The following is a 9,784-nucleotide window of genomic DNA, read 5'->3' as shown; positions in this document are numbered from 1 at the left end:
GTAGAGATAAACTAATGCATAACAAAGCACAATTAATTTTTAAAAGACAGAACATTAAGATAAAAAATAAGAGATATGACAACAGAAGTCAAAAAGCAATGGTAGACTGAAATCCAACCATGATTGTACAAAAAAAAATTAATAGTTGAATTCATACAATATGAAATATGTATATACCAGCAACAGAACTTTAAAATTCATGAATCAACAAAGGATAGAACTCAAAGGAGTAATAGAAAAAGAATCACAACTCTTTTTGGAAATTTCATCATTCTTTTCTTAGTATTTGGTAGAACAAGTACACAGTTTCATAAGTAAGAATATATAGAAAATTAGTAACTTAAAATACTAATATTCAGTGTTGCCTAATTGACATTTATAGTACGCTATACCACAAAAAGAGCATAATACTTTCTTTTCATATGCACATGGAATATTCACTTATATTCTGGTTGATTAAAATAATAAAAAGTCAACAAATTTAAAATATTGAACTCATACAAAGCATATTCTTTAATCAAAATGGAATTAAATTAGAAACCAGTAACAGAGAGATCCCTAGAAATTCTCTGAGATTTTGGAAACTAAGCAATCTATTTCTAAATAATCCATAAATCAAGGAAGAAATTGACAGGGAAATAGGCATCTATTTTGAATTTAGTAAAAAGAAAAACACAACATAACACATTTTATAGGATGCAACCAAAGAGTTATTAGTGAGAATTTTATAAAATTAGAAGTCTATATTAAGAAACAAACAAACAAAAAAAAGGTCTTAAACTGGTACCAACATTCAAAAAAAAAAAAAAAAAAAAAGGAAAAAAGGAACGAATATAATCCAAAGCAAACAGAAGGAAGGAAATAAAGAGCAGAGGACAATTAAAAAAAAAAAAAAAAGATTTAAATATCAATGTAACTAAAAGTTCATTGAATTAGATCAATGAAATTGGATAAATTTCTAGCCAGGCTGTTCAAGTTAAACCAAAGAGAACACACAAACCACCAATATCAGGAATGAAAATGGTGATGTTACTATAGAGCCTACAGACATTAGTTAGCCTAAGAAAGGAGTGTTATGACAACTTTATGCCATATATTTCATAATATAGGAAAAATGGGACAATATTTTGACTCAAACTATTGAACTCTTTGAAGACAAAGTAGATAATCTTAATAGACTTATTAATAAATTGAATTTTTAAATACCTCTACCAAGATAGACTCATACCCAGGAAACTTAATTGGTAATTTATTTTAAAAACCTAAGGGAGAAATTATAACTATTCTACTAAACTAAGCCAGAAAATAAAAGGAGGGAACAATTTGCAACTCATTTTTTAGGTCACCATTACTTTAATCCCTAAACTAGACATGATAAGGAAACAAACTACAGACTAATATACCTTATGAACATAGATACAAACAATCTTCATCAAAATGTTAATAAATAAAATCTAAAAGTATATAAAATATATTTTCAAAATACATCATAAATAAGTGGGCATCATCATAGAAATGATTTTAAGGTTCTAAAATCAGTCATAATTTAACTTTCACAGGTTAAAATAAAGGTAGCCCACATAATCACCTCAATACAATTTACAAATTTCAATACCTAGTCATGATTCAAAATAAAAACAAAGAAGACAAAAGTAAAACTTTTAATACTTTAGGAATAGAATATTTCATCTAGATAAAGGTCATCTATAAAAATTCATAGCTAACATACTTTATCGGAATGTCTGAATGCTTTTTGTCTGAGATTGGGAGCCAGGAAAGGATATCCATCCTCACCACTTCTATTCAACTTTGCACTAAAGGTCAAACTAGGTCAATAGGGCTAAATAAGTATTTAAATAAATAAATAATTTTAGAGATTATAACATAGGAAAGAAAATGTTATTTGCAGACTGCCTGATCACCTATGAGGAAAATCTCAGCGATTAATAAGTAAAATAGCTATTACAATTCATAATTGAATTTAGTAAAGTCACAGGAAACAAAGAATAGAATGATGACTGAGGGAACAGGAGAATTATATTGGGGGTGATGGAACTGTCCTGCATCTTGATTCTGGTGGTTATATGACTTTATGAATTTGTCAAAATTGCAGATGTGCAACAAAAAGAGTGAATTTCTGTGTAGGTAAACTGGGATAAAAATAAACAAAACGTTACTTAAATAAAAAGAAACAGATGTAAATGTAGATTGGATGAAGAATCCTAATTCCTTTGCCCTACCAAAGTCTTTCTCTTACCTTCATCTCCAGTCTCATCTAGATTTCCTTTTTTTTTTTTTTAAGATTTTATTTATTAATTCATGAGAGACACAGAGAGAGAGAGAGAGAGAGAGGCAGAGACACAGGTAGAAGGAGAAGCAGGGAGGCCGACATGGTATTCGATCCTGGGTCTCCGGGTCTTCAGGATCAGGCCCTGGGCTGAAGGCAGCACTAAACCGCTGAACTGCCAGGGCTATCCTAGATTTCCTTTTCATGTGTGTTTCTATGTGTGTGTGTTCGGGGGGTGGGGGGAGTGACAGGAAGTATTAAAAGTATCTGAGCAGTTGATGTTTATAGTAATTTTTTTCTATGATCTTTTGGTGCCACTCACACTCGTTGGAAGTCATTGCTTTCTCAGAAAGTATTTTGAGGGACACCTGGGTGGCTCAGTGGTGGAGCATCTGCCTTTGGCTCAGGTTGTGATCCCGGGGTCCTGGGATAGAGACCTGCATCAGGCTTCCTCTGGGAGCCTGCTTATCCCTCTGCCTATGTCTCTGCCTCTCTGTGTCTCTCATAAATAAACGAATACAATCTTTTTAAAAAAAGTATTTTGAATTTCCTTTAGTTTTTTTTAATCATTAGGGATCAAGGAATACTTTCAAAATTAATTTTAGCAACTCCTCCCTGAGAAATTCCTAAGAGCCAAGGCTATTGATTGAACAAAATAATTATTTCGAAAGACAGACTTCTATTTAATTTTTACCACATTCCATCTTTTGGACTATACATATTGAGAGATCTTAAACTTGAGAAGGATTCATATTGAGAGATCTTAATGTTGAGAAGGATTAGAGAGAGCCTGGGCTTTAGTATTTAATCCAAATCCAAATTGAGCACTTCCTCTTCAATTTCCTTAACCTGTGGTCTCTGTTCTGCTTCTGTTCCAATATCACCAGTGGTGGGTTGTTTCTTGCCTTTTGTGGGTTTACCCATTCCATCAGTGAATTTTATTGCTTTTGTTGTTTTAGTTGTGCTATTTTCCCTTTAGTTTGAATGTTCTATTCTGTATTCTTCTGAGTCATTCTAATGCAGCCCTTAGGCAACAGAGAAGTCTTCAGTCCTCCTTCCACATGATAGCCCATGCAACTTGAGATCAGACAAATCTGATCTCAAATGTTCACCACAGACTAAAGTTAGTCCCAATTGCTTCTACCATTCTCATAACCAGAGTTCAAGATCTTTTGCCATCTTTTAAGTTTAAATTTATTTGTTCATATCCTTCTTGTGGAGAAGTAGCCAGAATTGAGCTCCCTTTTGGTGGGCCTACTATTGTGTCTGGACTTTTACTGACTTAGTAGTTATTTCAAATGATTCAAATGATTATTTCAAATGATCATATTTCATTGAAAATCCTCCCCTTTCAGTTTGTAGATTTTAGTCTTTGCCATTATTACGAAAACTATGATTTTTACATGATGTCATGCTAGTTACTCTATTATAGGGTATATAAGAATTTTTATTATGTTGAAAATAATTGGTGTTTTTACTCATGTATTATAATATACCCATCTGTTCAACCTCTTGAACAAGAAGATAGAAAGAAATTGCTGACATTAACCAAGCCTCTATTAAGTGCCAGGCACTGCGCCATAACTTGTGCATACATTTTCTCATTCATTCTCAAATTAGCCCTGTAAAGTAAGCATTATCATTTCCATATTAAATGGGAAAACCAGGCTCAAAGAATCTAATTAAACTGCCTAAATTTACACAACTTGTGAGAGAAGAATAAGAATGTGAATCAGTATCTGCTACCAGCTCAGCCCAGCAATACATACAACGAAATTTTCAGAGAACAGCAAGTCAAACAGTCTGAATACATTTTATACTATTATTTACAAAAAGGAACCATATATTTAGATGTTGTGTAATAACACATATGAAAGAATTTGTGAGTTTGTTTTCATGTTATCTAGGACAATGTATAATGGCTATTTAATACTCCATAATGGTTGTAGGAGCTAGGATTCACATGTTCTAGTGCCCTAAGGGCCAATGTGGTAGAAGCAGTTTATAATGATCAAATTATGAACACCACATATAGATGACTTGATTAATAACTTCTTTTAAATTAATTATTATACATTGTTGAAAATTAAGTAACTAAATACCATGGAAACCTCTGAATGTTTGCTCTATATCTGATTTGATATGTTAATTCAACCCTGTTAGGCCTCACATGCCAAATAGCATGCAAAGAACTGCAGTTTTTCCTGGGTCAGGGTTCATGGTACACACCCAAAAATATGTCCTTTGTGCTAACCATGTTCTCAGTTCTAGTTCTAGCTGATTTTTATCGTAGATAGGTAATTATTACCCTAGTTCCAGCCTTGTAGGATCCAATATGAACGACACATTCTCTTTTTTTCTATCCCTTTCCTTCCCCTCTAAAACTCCCTTCTTCTTTAACAAGTCATAACCTATCCATTTTTTAATTGACATATAACTGACATATCTGACAACATATTATTTTTTAAAAAATATTTTATTTATTCATGCGAGACACACACAGAGAGAGAGAGAGAGGCAGAGATACAGGCAGAGGGAAAAGTAGGCTCCATGCAGGAAGCCCGACGTGGGATTCAATCCTGGGACTCCAGGATCACGCCCCTGGCCAAAGGCAGGCGCCAAACTGCTGAGCCACGCAGGGATCCCTGAAAACATATTCTTGATCATTGCATTGGATTATAACTCAACACTGGCCATGACTGGATGACCAATTTCTTACTCTGTCCTCAAAATTCATGTGAGAAGCAGGTTTAGAGAACATTTAGGTTCAGCTAATTCAGCTAGGTTTTTAATTAGCTTCTACTCCTTATCCCCACGGAATAACAGCATTGGCTAAAACATCTTATCTCACTGGTCTAGTTATTTAATTGATGTCTTGGTCACTTCTGAAATATGGTATATGTGACCACATAATTTTTGGTACCAAGAGGAAATAGTAAAGCCATTCCTCCAATGTACATTCACTTCTGCACCTTAGAGTTTTTGAAAACAGGTAGACTTCATTTGTAATCCTTGCAAGAGCATTTGCCTGGACCCCCATGCTTATGATCCAGCTGTTAGGAATTGCATCTGGTAATTGTGACCATTCAAAGTGCACAAATCCCACTAAATGCAGGGGAATGGCAAAAACCATGAATGCTTTTGGAAAACCACATGATAATGAGTCTCTAAAACACCTAGAGGATCACTGTGTACATCTGAAAAAAAAATCCTAACTAATTATTATGCAGATGATTTTAAAGAAAGTAAGACCCAACTTCAAATGGAATTTTGAGGTCGCAGGTTAGCTTTTCGATAAATGAAAGCTTCTTAACTATTATGACTTGAGCTAAGCAATGGTAAGAAGCTCTTTGTTCCACATTTTAACAGATACATGAGAAAATAATCTTCAGCCATGATTTATTTCTTTATTGATACCACAAACTTGCGTCTTGTTTCTGAAGAGGTTTAAATAATTAGGGAGCCGACAAGTGACACTGGAAGGTTAATCTCATTACCCTGCACTTTGTCCATATCAGCTTGGCCTCCTGCATAGTAAGGAAGAATTATCTGTTGATAGTTCAGCAGTGATACGAAACTCTTTGTGAGCATTATCCAGAAAAAGGTAGTAATCCACTTTCATTTCCCCCAGAACACTAGTGTAATCATGATCTTTGAACTTTTAGTCCTTAAAGAAACACTATAAGAGAATATCTCTGGTAATCTTAACAGGGGTAAAGATGATTTTGCTTGTTGCCATAACTAAATGAAATAATCCATGTAAAGCATTTTGTACTGTTTTGGGCCCAGAAGCACTTGAATATTATATATTTATTTCCTAATAGGTTAAGGTGTTTATATTAACATGAATATTTATGTTTCTAATGCATACATAATACCTGGGTTGACCCAATCTTTCAGGTGGTCAGCATTTTAAAATATTGCCTCCTTTGAGTGCCATGCCCAATTCCTGCACAGCACTCCAGGGAATATTTGAAATGTGAAGTGGTCTCTGTGTCTATACCTTTCATTGCATAATTTGAATGAGAAAATTAGAATAGAAAAGCCACTAATAAGAGAGGGCATATCTAACACAATGTTTCAGAAGATGAGAGTCAGGATCGCATAATGATTAAGTGCAGGATCTCTGTCTAGTATAGGCTCTGAAACCTAGGAAAAGTGATGCTTTTTAAATAAGGTTTTGTGGGGAGTTTTGTATATAACAGCAATAGTGCTTAATACTTTAACGTTCTTAAAAGTTTTACTGTGATCATGTATATAAAGCATTTGCTCTTATGGAACATCAGTGACGTAAGGGCTCCCGTTACAAGTCCAGCCTATGAAGTCACAGGAATCTGATAACTGAAATGGTTGACCAGGCTTTCATCATAGCATCTCCTATCCCCTCCTTCCATCCTCACCACCTCCGACATACTGCATTCCCAATATGGTACCAATCCTGGGCTTTCCTCCTTAGCTGCTGGGAAATTCAACAAATCCACTTTAGAAAATATTGAAAAGAAAGAGAAGTTGTAGCTTCTTTCGCTGTGTGATGCCATCTTGTTTTCCTCTATGTGGCTGTCATCTGCATCACTGTCTTCATTTGCTTTCCATTGAATTATTTTGGTTCTTCCTAGAAGGCTCTTACCCAGTGATTTAGTTCACTTTCCTCCATGGGCTGCTTACTGTCACATTGTTTCCCATTAATTCAGTTATGGTCCTTACATAGAGTCTCCTTTATTCATTACACTAAAGCCTCAGCTTTAACAATGATTGGTCCGGTGCAATTTATTTCCAAAATAAAACCCAGAAAATGAGGTCAAAAAGCAAATATAACTGCAAATGCAGTTTGGATTGCATACTATACTGATAATGTAAGGCTTTTTATTCTATCATATATCATTTTGTATCTTCCATTTGACCCGCATTATGTGCTTATAGAAAAATTCCACAATATATTAAATTGAATAAAGTTGGTGAGAGGGGGATTTTACTCTATATCTGGCCTTTGCTTTGTCACTGAACCCTTACATTCCACATTTTCTCATTTAATTTTTCAGCAAAAAAGGTATTGAACAAATACTCATATAAAGGACTGCTATATGGTTTTGGGGGAAAAGGGAATATGAACAAGGCATGGGGTCTACTCTCTTACATTTCACCTTCTCGGGGCCTAGCTATGATTTATAAAGTCTAAGAATTCCCCTTTCTTTTCTAATTGCCTTAAAGTCAATTTATAAATATGTTTTGAACATTGAATAGTTCAAAATAAAAATAAAAACTCCAAGCATCACAGTCTATCAAAGCTGAATGTTGTCGTGTTTTGTTTTATTTTGTTTTGTTATTACCAGTTCCCATTTCTTGTTCTCACCCATAATTTTATCTCACAAAAGAAGGATACCCATAGAAAGGTGGAATCTTCTGAGATTTATAAAGAATGAGTAGAAAAAAAAGGATATCTAAGGAATTCTACCTAACAAGGTTGGATGTCAAGTTGAGAAGATTTATATAATACACAAATATTATATATATTGTTCTTTGGCTAAGCAAAAATCTCAAATTCACATTATGTAAAAGTGATGTTTTATTAAGGAAAAAGGCAAGACATGGAGTCATATATAACAGAATATAAATCTCAGCTGGACTCCTAATTAGCTCTATATTTGGACAAGTTTTAAAACTTTTATGGTCTTATTTTCTTTACTAAGTCATTGAGCATAATAATACTATATGTGCAACCAGCTTTTGAGTTCTAAATGAAAAATGTGATTTGATGCAAATATTAAATACTCAAAGAATATGAGGTTCCACCAACTAGGGACTTCTAAAAATGATACAGTGATACAGAAATATTTTCAGTACATTATTCATTATTTAATGTTAAGACATTGCTGCTCAAGCAAAGTGGACTACTGGCAAGTCTCTCAAGGATTTACAGCTTCAGATTTTGCCAATTATATTTCTACATGGCTCCTCAAAATTATTACCTCTTCTTTTATCACGGCAAAAAAATAATCCCTTATTTGAGGAGTTGTAAGAACTCTTTTCATTCCATAGTTTCTAAGAATACTAATGAGAATTCATTCATTCAGTTATTCATTTGTTCAAGAGATACTGATATAGTGCTTACTGTTTGCCAATTACTGGACCACATACAGAAGAGAGAATGTTAAAAAAGACAAATTCTCTGCCCTCATGGTATAATGTTAATAACTGTAATTTAAACAAGTCCCAAATGTTTTCACATACCCTATTCACCTGAATTCTGATATTGACCATGTAAGGTAAGTATTAGGAGTATTGAGACAATTTCACTGATTGGAACACTAATGATTGAAGGTACAAAAAGAGTTTCTTGACTTGCCTCATAATACCAAATCTGGAATCCTCTTAACAGAAGATTTTCAACTATCACTGCACAGTGCACCCAATTTGTGGATCTCCATGACAAAACTGTCAGCAAACATTGACTCTTTATTGTTTATAGGGCTCACATCAGAATATGCATTGTCCATTACCAAATTATATGTAATTTTTTTATGGATGTCATTTCAAATAGCCCGCATCATGCTTCCTCTTCCATCAGTGCATGTAATTGAGAGCTGGCTTGGAGTTAGAGAAAGCTTATAGTGAGCAATTTCCTCAATCTGAAAGAGTTTCTTTCACTATTATAATTTTCTGCTTATTGTTTGAGCTAGAGAATAATAAATGCTTGATTACTTGTTCTTTTATAGCTGCATGTATTGTCTGTTTCTAGAAAACAGGGCTGTTTGTATATTACATTTTACAAAAGATTAGATCTATCACCTCATTACCTGGGGAGTATGCCTCCATACATAATGTTTATCCCACAGTCTTTCTTCCATCCTACCTAGTTCAATTATCTTTCTCTCCTTCTTATTGCTTGGCATGCATTGCCTGAATTACTAGGCCATGAAATGTTCTTTTTCCTATAACTCAGTCTCTGACATTTCCAAATCTTCCTTGCGAGAGATATCAAAAAGAAGCACTTCATTTCTTTACAGAATTAATAAGATGAATGGTCTTAATTGCAACCTTTTAAGCTAATTAAAATGAAAGTAGAATGCATATGGTAGAGGTAAATGTCTCACTTTACTTCTGGAAATATTCATGACTTTTACATTTTATACTTTTAAAATTGTACTACTATTTGTTTATTCAAATATATACAAATATATTGAATCTTGTTGCACAAAACAATGAGAGTGGAAAAAATAATTTTATTGTTCATTGCTGTTTATGGCACTCTACCATAGTGATTTTAATTTGTGATTATTATTCATGAGGAACAAGAAAGATTTCTGATTTTTTTCTAAATTTGTTTTCATTTCATTTTACTTGAACAAAGGAAACTGCACCCTTAAAGCAGTAGCTCATGATTTCTGAGCATTAAAAACTAAGCTCAAATGCATAGGAACATCATACAAAGATATTTATCTATTTTTATTTTTATTTTTTATGTATTTATTTTTTTAATTTATCTATTTTTAAACAGCA

The sequence above is a fragment of the Canis aureus genome, chromosome 12 (assembly GCF_053574225.1).
Source record: "Canis aureus isolate CA01 chromosome 12, VMU_Caureus_v.1.0, whole genome shotgun sequence".
NCBI lineage: Eukaryota > Metazoa > Chordata > Mammalia > Carnivora > Canidae > Canis > Canis aureus.
Note: the sequence above shows the minus strand (reverse complement) of the source record.